This window comes from Camelus dromedarius, chromosome 15 (assembly GCF_036321535.1).
Source record: "Camelus dromedarius isolate mCamDro1 chromosome 15, mCamDro1.pat, whole genome shotgun sequence".
Lineage (NCBI taxonomy): Eukaryota > Metazoa > Chordata > Mammalia > Artiodactyla > Camelidae > Camelus > Camelus dromedarius.
In genome coordinates this window covers 56,199,685-56,220,525 of record NC_087450.1, presented here as the reverse complement: position 1 = coordinate 56,220,525, position 20,841 = coordinate 56,199,685, and the positions used below count along the sequence as shown (strand labels likewise).

At 43.4% G+C, this 20,841-nt stretch overlaps 1 long non-coding RNA gene across 1 annotated transcript; it reads left to right on the top strand.

The window, feature by feature from the left end:
* The first annotated feature begins 8,460 nt into the window (after window positions 1-8,460).
* On the top strand, window positions 8,461-20,228 carry LOC135322983 (uncharacterized). Its single transcript, XR_010384047.1, has 3 exons — window positions 8,461-8,495; window positions 9,930-9,995; window positions 20,180-20,228. It is a non-coding gene; the product is annotated as an uncharacterized LOC135322983 (long non-coding RNA).
* The last annotated feature ends 613 nt before the right edge of the window (window positions 20,229-20,841 follow it).

The following is a 20,841-nucleotide window of genomic DNA, read 5'->3' as shown; positions in this document are numbered from 1 at the left end:
GGATTTACCTAGTGGAAGGTTATTGTGAAGATTAAATGAAGAAATGATTAAATGAGATAAGGTCTGGCTTCAGTGTATGCAATTGATAACTATTACTATTTGTGAAGGAATCTTGTAACAGTCAAGTCAATCTTCTTTTCTCTTTCAAATCGATTGATTTGACTCTACTTTTACTTTTAGCACTTAAGGGAGAGAGCTCCCCAAGTCTGGAGAAGATAATTAATAAATTAAATCCTAGGACAGGTTGCTGGAGGAGAAGCCTGGTGAGGACCCCTTCTCACATGGCTGCAGAGAGGGGTACCCTGCTCATCTGAAGAAGGTGACCCCACTTCTGGCTTCCAAGACCCACACTCTAGTCTTTTCCCTTCCTTGTTGGCCGCACCCGCCACAAATTCCCCAAGAATGTGGGTCTCCTTTCTCTCCCCCATCAAACTAAAGTTGGCCAACATCTCAACAGGCAACTGTGGGCCACTGAAATGGCTGAAGATATTTAAAGGGTGGCCCCCTCCTTGGTTCCCTAAGTTTGGATAGAGCCCTGGAATGTCAGGGCAATGAAATTGCTGTGCTGTTGACATCAGCCTTTTGAGGATCTTAGTAGTGGGGGAAGGAAGGGCTTTCTGGAACACCCTCCTTGGCGTCAGAGTGTGTATATTTGTTTATAGGTTAATGTTGCCCACGCAGAGTTACTATCAGCAGCAAACAAGATTTGGGGATGATAATAATTAGTCATGGATGTTTGTCAAGTTCTTGATGAATTCAGCACAATTTCTGAACGCACTTCATTTGGTTTTCCCAACATCAAGATGGGCAGACAGTATCTTCGTGTAGGAGCAGAGTCACAAGACTTGGCTTCGGAAGTCCAGGTTCCTACTTCAGCTCTATCGTTGCCTCTCTGTGTAAGCTTGGGAAAATGGCTTACCTCGCTAAGTCTTAGTGCCTGACCTGGGAAATAGAGAATTAAAGAATTGCTAGACTTTGTAGGGCTTTTGAGGGGGTTGATGAGACAAAGTCATTGATATTTGTTGTTTCCCCAGAAATCTGCAGTTCGGTAAGTTCAGGCATAATGAAAGGCAGAGTTAGAATCAGACTGTTGATGTGGGTTCTCAGGCTCTTCCCCAGCCCTGACTTGGGGAACTGGAACCGTGCACGCCCTTAGATAGACCCGGGACTCAGGCCAGCCCAGGGTCTAAAGCAAGGTCTCAGCACCACCGTGGCAAGTTTGGGGTCTTGGTGAAACAGCTGGTCAACACAACCGATTTTTATCTCCCAGGAGATGGATAATAAAAGAAGCCATGGCTGCTGACTTCTATGTGGGTGGGTGGGGGCAAAGAAGGAGGGAGTCTGTGGCATTTCTGCAGTGAGGAAGCGAAACATCTAACGCATTTCGAGGTAGTGTGAGGTCAGCTGTAATGGTGGTAAAAGAACCTGAGGCCTCACGCTAAGCTGTCAGTGAAGAAAAACAGATCACCAGGAACACAGGGCTCTAAATGATAAGAACGGTTCTCTTTGGGGGAAAATTATTACCAAGCAGAAAAATTGCAGAATTCAGGCTCAGCAGGAGCAACTTTCAGAGGTCTCCACAGTCTGTACGCAGCCTAGTTTCCTCATTTTGTTATTTGAAAAGATATATTTTATGCCTAGAAATATTTCTATATTTTTGGATCTCGGGTAGGAGTCATTGGGAATATATTTGCGTTTTATTATTAAATTATTCATCAATAATTTTTACATTTTCATGTTATTACTATTAAGCTTCAGTTACTTTGTAAACGGATTATTTTCTGCTTTCTCTTTGTCACTTTCTTCTTCCTTTTTAAAAATACGTTCTTCTTGTTTACAAAATAGAAAAAGATTCGCATACATAGAAAATAAACTATGGTTCAAAGGGGAAAAATGGGTCAAGAGGGTTAAATTAGGAGTTTGGGATTAGCAGATACAAACTACTAATATCTATAAAATAGATAAACAACATCGCTCTATTATATACCACAGGGAACTGCATTCAATATCTTGTAATAACCTAAAATGAAAACAAATTTGAAAAACAACATACACGTATAATTGAATCACTATGCTGTACACCAGCAACTAACACAACAATATAAATCAACTATACTTCAATTAAAAAAAATGTTCTTGCCTTCCTTTGTCTGGATTAAACATTATTTCTAGGTTAGGTAGCGTTTATCATTCCATTTTTTTCTACTGATTTGGAAATTAAATAGTCCTCATTTTCTTATGAACTGTCCTAGAAATTAGAGTATGACTAATTAAATTGGCAAAGTATAAAGTTAATTATTAGCATTACTTTCCTCCCAAGCAGTATAAGGCTTTTAATTTTTTCTAAAATTTCCATTATTCCCCTTCTGAGTATAAGTGGTGACGGTATTTTTTGTTTTTCTTTTCTTTTTTTAACCGTATAAGTTAGGTGTTTTATTCTGCTGGGAGTTTTTACCGTAAGTAAACTATTTTATTTGATCACTGTTTCTTCTTCCTTCTCACAACTTCCTTCTGGGATCATTTTATTTCTTTCTGAAGAACACACTTTTGAATGTATTTAGTGCATGTCTGTGGGTAGTAAACATTATTAGGCTTGTGTATGTTAGCTTTTTAAATTTTGCTTTTATTCTTAAAAGACATTTTGACGAGAGTGAATGCCTTTTAAGTTTGCAGACGCTACTTCCCTTTCTTCTTGCTTCCAACTCATTACATTCCAAGATGCAGTGAGTTACTGAAGGTACAATTATCTCTCTCCGGTAGGAAATCTGTCATTTCTTTCTGACCGAACTTCTTTTCTTTGTCTTCAGCAGCTTTTAGTTTCATTAGGCCATGTCTAGATGATAATAGTCTTCTTTAAATTTATCCTACTTGAGGTATATTGGGCTGCCCGCCTTTAAAGACTGAGTTTTTCATTGGTCCTGAAAGATTTAAGTTACTACGATTCTAAAATTTCAACTCTCCTCATTTCTCAAAAAAATTTTCAACTCTTCTCATTCCTTCTAGACCTCTTTGCTTTGCACCTCCTCATTCTGTGGCTTTCATCATTTATTTTATAATTATAACCCTTTGTCTTGCTGTATTGCATAGTGGAGAATTCAGATCAGTCTTCAGCTTGTTTGATCCAGTGGTCAACTCACTTTGAATTACTATAGTGTCAATTTCTAGAACATTTATTTGGTTATTTTTCAAACCTACCTGGTCATTTTTTTATGATCTCTTAATCTTTCTTTTGATTTCTTCTTTTATTTCAGCATATACAATGCAATATGCAATGCAGTAAATGTAAACATTTATTCTGCCAACTAAACATTGGCACTCGCTGTGTGCCTCTACAAGGAGGAAGTCATGAGCCGCTGCTTTTGCTGCCCTTCAATACATCCTGAAAGGAGTTCAGGGTGGAGATCAGCAACAAGGCACTCTGTGCTCAAGGAAAAACTGGCAGAACAGGCCTTCAGATACTTAGATATTTTCAGGAGATTTTTTTGGCCCAAACTCTTGCATCTTCTCATATCTAGAAAAGCGTTAAATTCATTAACCGAGACATCTGCTCCTCGTGACTAGCAGCAACCTTCTCATGACGAGTAGCAAGCCTCCGCCAAAATGTGTGTGTGCTTGACTGCACGTGCCCCCTTTCTCTAAAGTCATATATAGTCCTCACTTCCCTCCTTGCCTCTTCGAAGCTGTTCCTCAGAGTTGTCTGACAGGCTATTCCTTGGGCTATTATTCTCATTTTGCCCCAAATAAAACTTAACTCACAACTCTTATGTTGTGCAATTTTTTTTTTCAATCAACAATACTCATGTGAATTTTAGTGCCTGAATTCTTTGCAGAATTTAACGTACTGTTTGCTGCTTTGGCTGACACTCATTATGGTGCCCGGTTCCGTTGTGCGTGCCTGTTTTGTTCCTACTGTTTCAGTGTTTCCTGAAATGTGGTCCATTCAAATCATCTGAAGCCCAAATTATGACTTGAGTTCCAAAATTATTCCAGAGAATACCCGCTTTTGCCTCTGCTGGGCACCTGAGAAAACTACCTACAATAATCATACAAAACTCTTAGCTTGGGACTCTTAGGAACACACTGATATTTCAGACCATGAAGATACCTGAGGTCCAACTGATGGTTAGTAATTCTCTGGGAGTATCACCCTTACTTCTCACAGCATTCAAAGCTAAAGGTGAATAGACAGGTTTCTTTGTACTTTCTTTCTTGGAGTATTTTTTCTACTGCACTTTTTTTTTTTTTTTTTTTTTTTGATTAAGGATAAAGTTCTTGGTCATCCTGGCTTTGACAGGAGTTTCCCATTCAGCTACTTTCCTTGTGCAGGCCCTGGGCACTGCCCTCTATTTCCTTGATGGATGTGCTCTTCCACAGAAGATCACAGATGCCCCCAAGACACATGATGCTTTAGCTCTGATCTCTGGATTCTGGTTCCATTGGCAGTTGGCTTCTGAGTTTTTTCCTCAGCATCTTTCAAGATCATCCATTCACTTAAATTATCCGTATTATCCATATCATGTATAATATACGTGAATATAAAATTTATAATAATAAATATATAATAAACATTTATATATAAATATATACAGTACATATTTATGATACATAATTAACCAGTTTGGCCTTCTTAATCTAATTTGCTACTTTGCTTTCTTACCACTTCAGCAAAGTTCCTCTCTTCTTTGCTGTCCTCACCCCAAAGAAGTTTGTATCTAGCTATAGTATTTATGTCTTTATTTCTTCATGCGTTCATGTATTTAGCAAAGACAGACCTTCACTACTAGGATCAAACCTTGTGCTTGACTTTTCTGACCCAGGAGTGGGTAAGACTTGATTTTTGTTGCCAAAGAATTTACAGTGCACAGGACGGGGACAGACTGGGAATCAAGTAGTAACCTGCAGTGTGGTAACCAAGGTAGATGTTGGTTGAAGTGGAAGCACAAAGGGAGGGAAGTTAACTCGGACTGGAGTGGGCAAACTTGTCCAGCCTTCTGGAAGACGTGACACCCGAGATGTCCCATGAAGCGAGAATGAGACCTAGGAGAGGATTTCTCAGGAGCAGCATAGGATTAGGCAAAAATTACTGATTATTTTAACCTGCTCAATATTTTTCTGGTACTGTGTCTTTCATCATCGTTTTCCCCTAACACAATTTTTACGCTCAAGACAGATCTTGAAATTCTTATAGCACTTAAAGTTTAAAACCTAATGTTCCTTCCTCTCTGAAGTCCACCCAGGAACTCAGTACAAATGAATATTTCCCCCTTCTTGTCCTCAGTGTGTCCCATCATTTGGTTCCTAATTCTTAAGAAAACTCTCAATTTGCAATTATTTCTAAGTGGGTTCCCATGGTTTGTGAACTTTTTAACAGCAAAGTACTCACATTACTTTCCTCTGTAACCTCATGGTCTCGATTTTTCACTTTTACTCCCCCATGTCTCTGCTTCACCACATCAGGAAATGACAAGACCAAATGACTGTAAACACAACAAGAGGGACCTGGGTGAGATGTACAGTAGAACTGCCTGACAGGAATCGTCACAAGTGAAACAGGTCGAAAAGGAGCAGTGTGAACTGTAGGCTGTCTGTCCTGAGATACAGAGACCCAGCTGTGACCTCTTCCTCTGATTCCAACTAGCTATATGATCTCTTAATTCTCACTTTGAATGCCGACTGGTTGGTATATGGGCATAGGATTGATGGGTAGAATGTGGAGACAGAGGCCAGGATGACTTGTAGATTGCTGGTGTGGCCATTTGCCCAGTAGTGTTTCCATCCCCTGAGCAAGATCTGGTCCAGTGGTGGTGGGGTGTGGAGGTACTGACTGAGATTGGGACCTACTTGTGAAACCTACTCTTGGAAATGACCAGTAGGCAGCTGTATCCAGATCTGGAGTAAGTGTGCTCTGGTCAAGAGATATAGTAACGGAAGGGAGCTAGTTCAAATTTGTGTAGTCCATTTTGTTCATGATTTAGTTGACTTTATCCACTGATTTTCATCTTTCAAGTGAAGCACCCAAAATATTTCACTACGATCCCTTTTGGAATCCCATTGCCCCTGAATGCTCCCTAGCATTTTTACAGCTTTTCTTTGGCTAGAGGACATCAGAAGGGAAGGCATGAGCTTGCAGGTCCACAGTCGCCGTGCCAGCACTGCTGGGCCACCTGGACCTGACGACTCCCCTCTCTGCGCATCGGTCTCCTTTATGGGAAGGAATGAACGCTCAGGTGGCATTTTCACCTAAATTCTTCTGAGTCTCAGTCTGGTCTGGAGGGAGAACTAGGGTTCAGACTAGGAGTAGACCTTTGTTTAGAACTTCCCAGCCTTTTTTGGGCTCTTGCTGTATCACGAAAAGCAGAAAAGCTCTCTGCACCACCCAGCCCCACAGCGCCTGTCCTTCTGGTCCAGACCACGTGTTCAAAGAGGGGACCTGGCAAACAAAGGATGTAAGCTAAGTGTGCAAGTGTAGGTTGCCTTTTTGTTGCCTTATTTTTTCTTTCCTATAATAAGCAAACAAGAACAGTAACAAAACTTTAAAGACGTTAAAACAAAATAGTTGAAAGAATTGCATTCGGATCTTCATAAGCAAAGTTTCTTTTTGGTCAGAATGCTCCAGGGTCAGCAGTTTAAGGAAACAATGACATGCAGGTAAACAAATTATTCAACCGTAGTAATAGAGGTGGGTTTTTGATCTTTTGGGAGAACAGCTCTTGTCTCATTTTAGTAGTGTTTTTTTTTTTTTTTTTGCTTTTTGCTTAAGTCTCTCTCCTCTCAAAGGTACCCCAAGGCCGAGGTCTGAATCTCATTTATTATGTGCATTCAATTCCTGACTGCATGTCTGAAACTCAGTAGATGTTTGTTGATTGAATGACAGTCGTTATTACCCTGGAATTTTTTAGCACAAAATCTCTAACTGCAAATGGCTTTAAAAAAACATAGAAAAGAGACATTAGAAAGTCAACTTCTAATTTGCATTTACAGGATCTTCTTTCAGAGTAAATCTTTTAGAAACAAAACTATTATAGTACAGAAAGGGGCTTAGGGACCCGAGCCCAGTACTATTTACAGACAGATTCAGAATAGTCTTGAAGAGAAGAGAAGGAGTTGGTGACTCATACAAGTCCCAGATCAGAAGTCTGAGGGAAGTAGAGACACTGACTTATCATTTACACAACCTCCCTGCCTTAATGAGGCGCCACTATCAGCAGCAGGCTTGAGGGTCTTCAGTCAAGCGAAGAGCTAATAGTGGGAGGAAATGAGGCAAAAATATGTAGTTTGTCAAGGCTGAGTTGAGATTTGAGTTACCCAAGAAAGACATTTCCTGCTTTGAATCTGAAAATTAAAAGTGAAACTTGGGGGTAGACATGAGTCATCAGGTGACAGGAACTCAAGTGGTTCCCACAGCCGGCAGGGTCTCGCGAGGATGGCTTACCTTGAGCTGCTGAACCCTGACTTGATGGCTTATGCAGGCAGAGAGGGAGCTGTCAGATCATGAGCGTGTGCAGTAAGCGGCCACTAACTTCACATATTTCTTCTTTGATTCCAGATAGCAGTCGTTCCAGGCGCTGTTTTATGCACGGGAATGATAACTATGAATGAAACTGGGTGGCACTTGGTGGCAGGGACGAGAGGGGAGTACAGGGAGGTGGCACAGCCAGCCCTGGCTCTCCCGCCAATGGAAAATAAAGTGGGCCTCCCTGGACCTCTCTACTTTTTCTTTTCTACTCCCTTAATCGTTAACATAGCCCCACCCGCTTTTAAACCATTACTACAACTGGACAGAACCAAGAGGAGAAGACTGAATCTAAAGCACGGGCGCCAATGGCCTGATAACATAGCGGGTGCTTAGTCCTGAGCTTCAGTCCTTGCTCACATTTAGCCATCTGATTTTGCTCAGATTTCTTTATTTCTCTAGGTTTTGATCTCTTCGCTTATAAATTAAGGATAATATTAGTGTGTACCTGACAGGTTTGTTAAGAGAATGATGAGTGCACTCTCTTACACGCTTGGCACAGTGCTTGGTGGATCATCCAGTCTACCTTACTGCATTTGGGGGGAAGATGAAGGAACTTAAGGCCCAGAAAAGAGAGCTGACTTGCCTTCACTTGGTTCAAAATATTCAAAGCAGACTTCAGCTGTGGGTGAGACCTTCCATTCCCTTTTACAGCTGAGAGAGCTGCGACTTGGGGAAGTGACAGACGAAAGGGGACCCAGGTAATTAGTTGGAGCGCTGGAGCTGGGCCCAGGTCTTCCATCATCCAGGCTCATCCTCGACATCACAGGTCTGGGACAGAGATGGGACAGAGATGGGACATAACCATGCCTTCTCTTTCTTCAGCCTCCCTATGCTTTGTCAGTTTCTCTAGACAAGAAGAGCAGGCTGACTCATAACGGCTTACGAGAACGATGCCAGGATCTGACTTGGCCTCAGGACCAGGCTCCAGTGAAACTTACTACCAGACTCTAGAGGGTTCTGTGGCCAGCTGGTCAGCAGGGTGAGTGCAGGCGCCCGGGGCTCCAAGACCTGCACGCGGGTCATGGTGTGTCCACCACCCCCCCCACTCTCCTCCGCTCTGTAGGTCCTTCATGGTAAAGCCGGGAGGATCTGCGTTGAGGTCAAGTTTGCTGCCACCTCTGCAGCCTTGGCCTGGCTGTATAACGCCCCTAAGCCTCAATTTTCTTAACCTTATACAGTAAATAATTATACATCTACCTCAGGGAGCTGGAGTGAGGTTCAAAGGAGGAAAAAAATTGTGTGTGTATGTTATAAACTCTATAATATAGAAGGTAAATGTGTAACGGCATTATTAAGAAATCACTTTATTTCATGAAATTACAAAATTCAATTTTTAAAAAGCCACTGTATTATTATTATTGTCGCTGTTGGCTTCTGTTGATTTGAGGGTGTAGCGAGGGGACAGGGTGCTGCCTTCCAACCTTTTTGTATCTTCCATCCATTGCAAACTTGGCCTGTAAGAGCCTGGAATTCCTCAGCTCCTCCATCTATAAAATGGAGATTAAAAATACTTGTTTTGCAAGACTATTGAAAACCCAAGATAAAATAACAAGCCTGGAACTAAGCCGCAAAAGTAAGCATCCATGTCAGTCATGGTGTCTTCATTTCCGGTGTTTAAGGAGACCTGGGCAAAGTAGGCAAATGTGGTTTTAAAACAAACAAACCAAACTGAAAACGGAATTTTTTTTTTCCGAAAAGGAAATGTTAAAACACCTGGAGGAACTGAATCGCAAAGCCACAGATTCTCAGTTTCTGGGGAGGATGGATTTAGCTCATCCTCCTCTGGAGGAAACGGTGTCTAAATCTGAGAAATAGCTGATGGGAACGCAGGGCACAGTTGAAGGACCATGGGCTGGAAATGATAAAGGGGAGAAAGCACCAGGGGCTACGCGTGCCAGGAGCATCCTGGAAGGTCCCCTGGCTCCGGCCGCCCTGCAGAGCGAGGGAGAAAAGGCCACGAGGGAGAGCAGGGCCAGGCGAGAAGGGTGGAGGTCCCTGGGGTGCCTCTCTCCCTTACCCGGCCCTGGGAAACCATCTTTGAGGTCAATGCCTTCCAGCCCATGAGGATCAGTGTGTCACCCACAGTGACAGCAGGTGTTCCTCACACAGGACAGCTCCATCCTCTGGGAGAGCCTCATCCAGGGAGGCCACGGGGCAGATGCTCCAGGGCCCTCACAGTGGAGCTTTTGAGGGTCTGGTGCAGAACATCAGCTTGTAGACAGAGCGTTCGCTCCAGGCTTCCTTCAGGTGTTGGTACTTCAGTTTTAGTCTCAGGTCTGATGTTTGCCGATAAAATACTCCGTAGTCCCTCTCCCAGCCCCACAGAATATTAAAGATGGACCCTTTTCTAGAGGCAGCCTTGGGGAAATACTAACACGGTAAGTGGCCATCTCCTGTCTCTCTCTGTAGGTAGAAGTTGAAACCTCGTGAACAGATTGCAGCCCAGATTACAGGAATATGGTGAGAAAGAAAGAACAATGTGAGAAAAATAATGGACTTTATTTATCTGTTTAACAATCACTTACAAATGCCTACTGGGTACCAGGAACCCAGAGATGTAACAGGCCCTGTCTTCAGGGAAATGATAGGCTATTGGGAGATTCAGGCATGAATCAAATAATCACCCTCAGTGAGGACACGGTGCCACAGAGATAGATGCTAGGAGAGAGAAGCATGTAACTTTATAAAAACATGTAGCAGGACACCTGGACTAGCCTGAGGTCAAGTGTGATGTCTGCCAACTTGAGTCAGGCGGAGGAGAAGGCAAGTGTGTTGAGGAAGAGGGTCACAGGAGGAGGGACGAGCATGTGTCCGGATGCTGTGATGGGAGGGACGGATGCTCATTTGAGGAGCCTCCTAGATGGCCATGCAGGCGCCCCTTCTCCCCACCTGAGTGTGGACGCTTTCAGGCCGAGGGTGCGGGGAAGAGCCAGCCCACACAAGGTCATGCACATTGTGTTGAGAACTTGGTCTTGATACTAAGTGCAGTGGAGAGCCTGGTGTATTAGTCTGGGTTTTTCCAGAGAAACAAGATGCACATACACATACGTGAAGTTCAAGAAATCCAAGATCTGCAGTCAGCAAGCTGAAGACCCAGGACAGCTCGTGCTCCAGGTCCAGGTGTGAGTCCGTGGGCCTGAGAACCAGGGATGCTGATGGGGTACATTTCCATCTGAGTCTGAGTCCAAAGGCAGGAGGTGGTCGATGTCCCTGCCGGCGGTCTGAGAGAAGGAATCCCCTCTTCTTCAGCCTTCTGCTCTATTCGGGCCTTCGGGGGACTGGGTGAGGCCCACACACGGTGGAGAAGGTGACCTTCAGACTACCAATTCAAATGTTCATCTCATCCAGAAACATCCCCAGACACCCAGAAATAATGCTTAACCAAATATTTGTGCATCCATAGCCCAGTGAATTTGACACAGAAAATCTAACAGTCAGTGGCCTGGCAGTGCACCTACAGTCCACATTGCACCGTTTGAAAGTTCTTCGCAGGGTACCAAGAGTCACGCAGGAAGCACCCAGCCTCGTGGTTTTCTTGGACAGTGGTCTCTGTATTTTTCTTCTAGCTGTTCACTATCACGTGCTCGCCCATGTTTTCTTTACCTTGTGCAGTTAACATCCACTTGCAAAATCTTCCGTGGCAGAAGCAATTAGACCCTTCCTATGTAAATCGTCATTTCCCAATTTCAGGATACTTTCCAGCTAGAATAAGGTATAACCTTCTCCCTGACCACCCACTTCCAGGGACTCCAGGCAATGTTTGTGATGGACTTACTTTTATATAATAATTAAAGCCAGAGATTCATTTATTCATGTCCTTTTAATGAGTTGCAATCGGGTCAAATCAAAGCTTAGGCTTCTGGAGAGTTAAAAACAATTCAGATCCTACTCTTAGAAGACTCAGGGTCTAATAAGAAAAATAAGATATGGAAGAAAGTGATCGTTTTCGTAAAAGTGTTTCAAAGACGCTCCCTTGAGTGGTCAAAGGAGGGACCTGAGGGAGGGCTTTGCAGAGAAGGTGGTGGTTTAGGTAGAAGGTGCATTGCATTCCTGCAGAAGGAACTGGAGAGAGAATGTTTGGAAAGTAGAGAGAGAACTGGGTTGTTAGAAGGAGGGTATGTAAGGCTGGTGGTGGGTGAGGCCGGAAAAAGACTGGGGACAGCGCGTGGAGAACCTTGGGTGGTGTTTTGTTTCCTAAGCAAAAGGAGAGTTGGAGTTGTTTGAGCAGGAGGTTACCAGAATCACAACCGTGCTTGAAAAAAAGAATATCATTTAGCAACTTCTAGGATGTGCTGTGCCTGGGTGCCTGGGTCAGGGAGGATGCATCCATGGTCCCAGGGACAGATAATGAAGGCCTCAGCAGGGGCGGTAAGAATGGAGATGAGGAATAGGGGGTTCAAGAGATACTGCAAATGTTTAATCAATAGGTGTTGGCAACCAGTTGAGTATAGACAACCAGGAAGAGGGAGAGACCAGAGGCCACTGTGATTTTACCTTCCTGGGTGACTCAAAATTTGTTCTATGATTCCCAGGTAGCCTGGGTATGCCTTTTCCTGGAGTTCTAATGGAGTGGCCATAACTGGTGTTTCAAGCTGCTGCAGGGAGCACAGAGATGGTCACAATTATCTTGACGCCCCTCAGGATTAGCCCACCACATACTGAGACCTCATAAAAATTGGTGAAATGAATGATGCCACTAGAATGCAAAAGAGCGGACAGCGTTGACACAATGGCTCCATCACTAGTGACAGGAGGCTACCTTGTGCAGTCTGGCAGGATGCTCCCTGCACAACTCCAGGGGGTGATGTGCACAATCCATCATGGTCCCCTGAGAACGCAGTGAGGGCAGTAGGCTGGAGGGGATGTCACCTTATCAGGCACCCAGCCTATCTCCAGTGTGGGATGATTATGGGGGACAGAGTGGGGCTACTGGGGTGGCATGGCTACTGGACTTTGATCCATATATGTGAGCCTCAGGACAAGATACTGCATCCTGTCCATGCATTGTCATAGATCCGCCACCCACATTTGCCAGATTGCTTAACCTCTTACTTTTAGCATCCTGAGAGATAAAATGCTGGGTTCCAGATCTAAAATGCTCTGATTTTAAGATTTTTAAAGGATCTTTATTGAAATAATCAAACTGAGGGCCCCCCCCCATTCTCTTAACTGACTCCTTTCACCCTTTTGGATACAGTTCAGACTCCATGTCTTCCGAGCAGCCTCTGACACCCAGCCTGTGTTACATGTTCCTTCTCAAAGCGTGTGACTTGCTGGCTCACCAGTGTCGTAGGTCGAATCACCTCACTCGTGTCCGCTCCTTGAGGGAAGTGCTGTGTCTTACTTAGCATGGTGTCCCGGTGCCTGCACATAATAGGTGTGCAGTAAACATTCATCAAATGAGAAAAGAAGACTGCTGCTTAGGTTATAATTGCTATTTTAATATAGATGCAGCCAAGAATTCCATTTATACAGCAAACTGAACAGAGTTGTAAAAAACAATGTGATGTAAATGTAGTCATTCAAGCATTTCTTTCTTGAAACGTTTCAATCTTGAAAGCGGTGGGGGAGTGCCAGGAATATTTGAAATTTACATATGTATAAGAAGAAGATGTAGGGAAATTTTCAAGGGTCCTCCGAGGTCAGGTGAGGTCCCAGCAGCCTAGCAATTTTTCATGGCAGAATTTCTGATGTAATCAGAACCTCGGGGTTCTGACCTAATGTTCCATGAAAATAGGCAATGCCAAAACCAGAGAACTTTGAAGGGGGAGGGTATTTTTCCTGGGGTGATTCGGGAAAACATGTTTGCCTGTGACTAATTCCCCTCCTGCGAACTGCTGGTGTTATCTTTGAGGGTTTTCAAGATAAACAGATGTAAGCTGTTGTCAAGTTTTGCCAGACAAAAACAAACAGACCCGGGGTCTTTTAAAGTGTCTGCACTTCCACAGTGTCACCCCCCCCCCCCCACTGCTTGTCGGGCTGTGGTTTTGTGGTGTTGTGGGTGGTGGGGTGACAAAGGAAGTGTGCAGGGAAGGGGCGCACACTACAGAGAGGAGAGCGTGGTCGGGTCGAGCACTGGGCTGTCAGAGGAATCCCGTTACCAGTGCGCTTCCATCAACACGGCAATTACCCAGCATCCGCCCTCTGCCCAGCCCTGTGCCAGGTCCCAAGGACACAAATGCAAATAGACACTGTCCTTGCACTTCACCTTGAGAAGTTACTTACATGAAAAGAGAATGCACGGAGAATGGAGCTGACTTACTGCTCTGCTGGAGCGTCACAGCATTACCTGCTGGGGAAAGCTCATGCCACCAGTGATCAGAAGCGACAGGTCTAGCCCCAGCACTGTCATCCACTGTCTTTGTGACAGTGAGCATCTTTCTTCCCACTCTGGGTGTCAGTCTTCACACCTGTAAAGAGGTACCTCTTATTCCTTCCAAGTTGGACTTACTCTCCGGGATCCTTCTAGATTAGACTTTCAAAGAAGCTAGAAACTGTTGGATGAAAAGAATTCATCCACCTGACACAGAGGGCTCGGTGTCCCTTTTGCCTTCATGTAAATGATTACACAAGGAAATGAAAGCAATTCAGCACTGACATGGCCTTGGCTCTGCCAATGAGATGATAATTTGTGGTCAGTGCCAGATGCAACATCTCCTTCTTGGACTGTGTCACAAAATCAAAACAGCTGTTTGGGACTGAAAGCAACTTTCACTGCGTCCCAGATGTTCCGCCAGATGCCTTCTCCTGGGTCACCTGACTCAGCCTTCCTGGAAATACACAAGCATCTCAAATACTTGAGTGAGGAATCAGGGAGGTGACCACCCACCTTCCTCCTGAAAATATTTCCATATGGTGCGTTGGTGATGTTTTTCTTTTATCTTTTATCTGCCTGAGAATACGGCTGTATGTAGAATATCCTGGTGGCACATGTGGACTCTTCTGCAGGTAGACAGGTCACCCCCCAATGAAAGTCACCTTTTGGTTGTCAGTTCACATCCACTGTCTTTCTCTCCTTTCCCAGTCATCCCAGGAGCCCTTTAAGTTGGCTATGTTGTGCAGACACGCTACTCCTGTGTGTTGTACTTGATGTGGGAATCACCCACTCATGGCCTGCAATCCTGTGGTGGGGTGAGGAATAGTGCAGCAGCCAGTGGGGACCGGCCCAGCCCCACTCCCCTGCTTGGGGAGGGAGGGTCACAGTGAACATACGAATTGGCCCACAGGTACCCTCTCGTGTCTGCTGTGAGAAGCCTGAATTCTGGAGAGAACTTTCTCCTTTCTCCTCTTTTATCTAGGCTTGATGGTGTAGACTAGTCCTATTCAGAAAACAAGATGGTTCCGTAGAAAACAGAAGGTGGCTAATTAATACATTGATGATAAGTGTTACCTTCATATTTGTAAGTACAAAAATACAGCCAGAAATAAGCAGGGGTTTTCATGCGGGTATATTAGCAAAACGTTGTATCTTTGAGTCAGAGCAGAGAACCTAAATAAAAATAACCTTGGAAGAACCTAAATAAAAATAACTTAGCTAGTATATATCAAGAGCCTTAGAAATTTTGGACATAATTCCTTTTTAATGATTAAATGGTCACAAGCGATTCCTTTACTTTTTGTGTAATCTACATGCAAATGGCCGTATTTGCCATCTGGAAAAGTAAGATTTCTTCATTGGGTGAGATTCATCTTGAAATTGATTTTTCAAAAACAGTAGTATTGTGAGCATTTTTCTTTATCCTTTGATTTCTGAGAATATGACTGTCTATAGAATTCTAGGATCACAAGTCGTTTTATTCAAAAGTTCATGGAAACTGTGTTACTGTTTTCTATCTTCTCGTGCTGCTGTTGGTAAATTCCAAGTCCATCCATTTTTTGCACGTTTTGTGGGTGAACTTTTTTTTTTTTTTTGCCAGGATAATTGTTGGTATCATTCTTTATTCCCAAGATTGAATCATTCCATCAACATGTGGCGTAATGCAGTTATTCTCATGATTTCTTCCTGGAACATACCACACCCTCACCCTTTAGGATTTCAGATTCAGCCCTGCATTTCCAGAAATTTTTCATTTACGTATTTGAAATGTTTTTTTTTTTTTCTGTTTAAAACATTCTCTTTACTATAACAGCAAGATTAATTATCCAAAATTGATGGCTCCATTGCCTAGTACCCACATCTACTCATGTAAATTTTTTTCTCCTTTTTCTCCTCATTCTATGAAATTTTTCTCCTTCTGTCTTCTGTATCACTGTCTTAGTTTTCTGTAGTGTCACATCAGTTTGATTTTTAATCTTTTTAATGCCTTTTTAAAAAATTCTGCAATGGCATTTATCCTATTTTTGTCTTCTTGTTATTTTCGTCATCACTGCTGACACAGTGCATCATTCATTTCATCATCTCTGATCTGATCTTCTTCACATTTACAGTCTCTTAAATTTTTTGAAAATGAAAAGCACTAAATCTAAAATTGGCTCTGTTCCCTGGCTGGTGGGGAGGGGATCTTTTCCCCAAAGAGCACTCATAATCTCTGTCTCTCTATTTCATTTCATCTTTTGGGATAATTTTTGCATCGGTTTCATATTGTTTGGCTTTCTCTCTTAATTCTCTCTGACCAGAGGCTGTTGCCATTAGGATGGATAACAGCCAGTGATGGTGTGGTTGAACCAGACATGGGCTGGAGGCCTGGAGACGATGGCTTAAGTCTTTGTTTAGCCTTTCAGCTGCCTGAGGCAGACGGAGGAGAGCGAGGACACTGGTCTTCAGTAGGTGACACTGACTCCTTTTCCTTGATCTGTAACTTGATTAAAATTTCTTCAGAGTGGGGACCCACCATCAGTCTAAGACTGGGGGCATATTCTGCCTTTACTCTGTTCTCCCATCTGGGGAGGCTAATCCAGTCACATTAATGTGATGGGCTTATGGTTCAACGGGCTTATGGTTCAACGGGCTTTTGGTTTGTTGCATCTTACATATCCTTAATCTTCCACCCTTCTGGACTTTTTGGACTATGTGAGCATCTGTAGGACAGAGATTTATCCATCATTCTTGTATAGCATGTTTTCACCTACTAGGTGTTGAGAAAAAAAGTTTCTAAAAATTATTCCCTTTGAATTGACTGAGACTCAAGGTTAAGAGCCTAAACAGTAATCAGTAACCACATACAACACCCTTGTGGATTTCCATGACATAAAATGACATGTACAAACATGGACTGTAGTAGGGAAGTGTGATTGACTGAATATTCTGATCTTCTGTGAAATGGAACTTTAGTTTTTGCTCTAAGTTAGGAGCACAAGGATCAGGATCAGAACATATTCCTTTATTTTCCTAGGCAAAAGGAGAGCCCTGGTGAAGAGAGTTGGCAACCCTGGCGAGAGAAATCTCCCCCTTCCTTGAGATTTCCCGCTGCTTCCTTACTTGTGTCAATGCCTCAAGCACCATATGTAGGCACGTGTAGATGAGAGGCAGTTAAAATAAGGAAGAATATAGCAGATTTCAAACAGTTCTTTCTATGCCATTACATACACTATAGTATTAAAACATAACAAAAAGGAAAATAAAAAAATCTGTTCTAACAATCTGCTTCATGAATCTTGAAAACTATACAAAACAAATCACCCCAGATGAGACACGTATCTCAGTTCCCAGCACCTCAACCCAATAAAGACGATCCCCTGGGCCTGTGAATGGAGAAGCCAGGAGAGGTCAGCTCATACATTCCCTTCCTTTAGACAGGACTGTAATGAAATCATCGTTGACCAAGGGCTGTTAATGGCTCTGGGTGAGCAGAGCACAGCAATCATTTCCATTTTTCTCCATGGAATGGCTTGTGAATTGCCACCTCCTTCAAGTCCTATAACCCAGACCAAGTCATGTCCGAGTGTCTGGTCAGTTCTGAGTGAGATGGTAGATGACCTCACAACTTTTAGAAGACGGTGACTCTCAGCTCAGTATCATGTGTCCACCATGGGGACAGCTTTTCATCCCTTTGTGAAAAAGAATGAAGAGCTGGGATTCTTCCGTGACCTCCAGCTGCCAAATCATGCGCTGATGGATTTGTTCCCCATCCCTGCAGGAGTCAGCTTGGAGACACGCAGGTCTGGGTTCAGATCCTGGGCCCCTCCCTAGGCGGCTGAGTGTGTTTCCTCTATCCTGCATAGTGAGGCTCACACATACCTCACCTGGCCTTTGTGAGGACTGGGGGACTGTCCACCTCAGGTGAAATGGAGACATAATTCATTTACAGTCTTCTGTACACTTACAGGGACTGAGAAATTCCACTGGGATTAGCCTCAGGAACCCTGTGTCCTACCACTGACCGTACCCCCATGTGATCTTGTGTGTGTCAGCTCCCTTCTCTGGGTTTGAATTACCTTTTAGTTAGATGAGATTCCATCAAAATTGATCTCAAAGATACTTTAAATTTGAAATATGGTGAAGTCCTACAAAGCCTTCTAATGTTGACCTCAAGACTACCCATTGGCACTTCCTTGTCTCCCCCATATAGTCTTGGGATCTCCTTCTCTGGTTTCCATTTAACTCTGTAAGGTTGTAGCACCTTTCCAGCAGTATCAAACTTCATGCTGTTTCATAATTGCCTGTTTTGCACCCCTGGACTGTGAACTCCCTACAGCAGCAACTATGTTTCATGACCTCGATATTTCCTGTGGCTTGACAAAGGCTTAGCACATAGTAGCTGCTCATTAAATGCTTGTTGACTTATGATGACTTATCCAATTTATTTACCACAACATTATTGAACACATCTGTTGGCAACTACAGTCTCTCTTCTATGGGCACTGGGAGGTCTGGACTTCTGAAGTGTTTCTAATGGCACAATTTCAGGTAAAGGCAGACTTCCCAGGAAACCTCAACCTTCAGTTTCAGTGAAACAGGCGGGGAGAAGCTCATTCCATCTATGTATAAAGACAAAAACAATTTTAGCATCTTTATGAGGGTAAATTTTCTAATCTGAAGTTTGTTCATTAAACAGTTTACTGAGTGCCAATTATTTGTCATATATAAGACCAGGCACTGGGGTACAGATAAGAAAATAGAATAAAAAAATATGCCTCAGTTTTAGCAACAGCCATCTGAACTTGGAAAAGTCACTCAAACTTAGTGAGTATCCTTTTCTCTATCTGTGAAGATAACCATCACCTTGTGTATCTTACAAGGCTATTATGGGTATCCCATGAGATTTTGGACGTGAACTTTACTGATAAACTGTAAAATGTCAGATTAAATAAAGGCACTGATAATCTTTCTAGATGTTTCCCCTTCTCTTAATTAACAGTTCAGATTCAGTAGCTACTTAAATTCTTAATACATGCATAATTTAAAAATATTTTCTATGACTTTATTTTTCTTTAATTAGTTTCTGCCTCTTTTAGGCACCCACACTTAGTCTGCTCTTAGACAAATAAAGAATATGAAATCTGTTGTTCATATTTGTAATGCCTCTAGGGAAAATTCTCAATCACTGACTTTTTTCCCTTTGTATATATTTGACACTCAAGTTCTTTGTATTTTAATAATGCTTGATCAGCATTTTATGTCCCTTCTGCATCTTTCTAGAGAAGTACCAGTGTGAATTATTGAAAAGCCTCACAGTTAGCTTTTTCAAAGCTGGAAGAGAGAGCAAAAATGGTGTGTCCTTTCCTCTCCTCGCTCTGTTGGAAAAGCCAAGGGAGTAAGAGAAGACACGGCTTTATGAGGGGTTTGCATTGGAAGGAGCTTGGCATTGGAGTCAGTTCTGTGTGACTTGGAGAGTTACTTAATCTCTCTGATTCTATATGCCCTTATCTACAAAATGTAGTTACTAACCCCTAATAACAAAACTGTCGTTAAGATTGGCATACAGGGGCAATCAGTCCACCTCTGGGCTCTGGGGCCAGGTCCCCCAGAGAGTAAATGCAGATTTAGGGGCGGGGTCCAGAACTTCTGGGTCTCAGGCCTGCTCCTGCTCCTCTACAGCCCCCCTCCTCTTCCTCCGCTCACCGCACCCCAACACCAACCCCACAACACACATTCCCGGAAATGCTCAGCGCTGGTTTGGACTAACCACCTCCCTCCTTGTCTCCCCCCGAGGGACTTTGAGCCAGGATGGGCCTGGGAACACGCGAATGAAGAGGCACTGTCATTTGCAAACACACTTCTTTTTCATTCAAATTTCTTGCACAGAGATTAGTTGAAGAAACACATCTCAACTAAACACATAATTAGAGGCAAAAGTAGTTCACCAACTCCCAAAGTCTCACTATGGTGCGTACAAGTTGATGTGCAAGATTTTAGAGATGGAGGGGCCTTGACTTTTTATTATGAATCTGATTAATTTCATCCTCTTGGCCACCTCCAAAACCTCCTCCAGTTCCATCTCTGCCTGAAGGCGTGGTCACAGCTTTTCTGAGCTCATCTTCTGCATAGACTTTCCGATGGCTGTAAATTCACCTTTTGTTTTTTCTGAGCTTGTCCTTGAAGTCTTTTGTATAGAAAATAAGCAGGAGTTACATTCAAAGATTTACATTCAAAGATTCTTGGGGTGGAGCATTTCAATTGTTTAGTTTAAGCATAAAGAACACCCCCACTCCGGCCCCCCGCCCTGGTGTACAGCATCTTTATTTCTGGTTTGGAATTCTCACCATCTCAACCTGCCTCAGCAGCCAACTTTGCTTAATCAGCTTTGAGGAGTGCAAGCCATCTTATCTTCACATGCTGGCTCCGAAGCCCTCAGCTCCTGTCCACTGTCTTCAGTAAATTCCTCGAGGGCGCTGCGCGGGAAGGCAGGGGATGTGGAGACGTCTAACCAAACAGGGATGGATCCAGTGTGAAGAGGTGAGTGCCATCGGTGTGGGTCCTCGGCAGCCTTGTCCTAGGTAATGCCCCCAACGCTGTTGCAAGGTATGGACTGTGAACGCCGTCCTGCAGACGGGGAAACAGCACGTAGGGGAAGCAGGACTTGGTTCCAAACCTGTGCCATGAGGTCTCTCAGACTCAGAACTGGCCATTAAGGATCATGTTTGTCCTTTTCTCTGTATCTTGGGTGCTTGTCATCCTATGGCAGGTCATCAATAAATATCTAATCAATGAATACTGGCAGAATTGGTAAAGATTTGTTCTACTTGGTAGTATTTGCTCTTCAAAGATAGGCTAAATATTCAGTAAACTGAAAATGATGCCTTTTACTGTTAATGAGATTTAACAGTCCTTTGTCAGGGGAGCTTCCTCTGACCGCACTGTTTATAAGGGATGTCAAGGGGTGGGGCTGGGGTTACGGTTCTGGTGGGAGCAGAGTTCTGGGCAGAGTGAGGTGAGCATTCTGGGT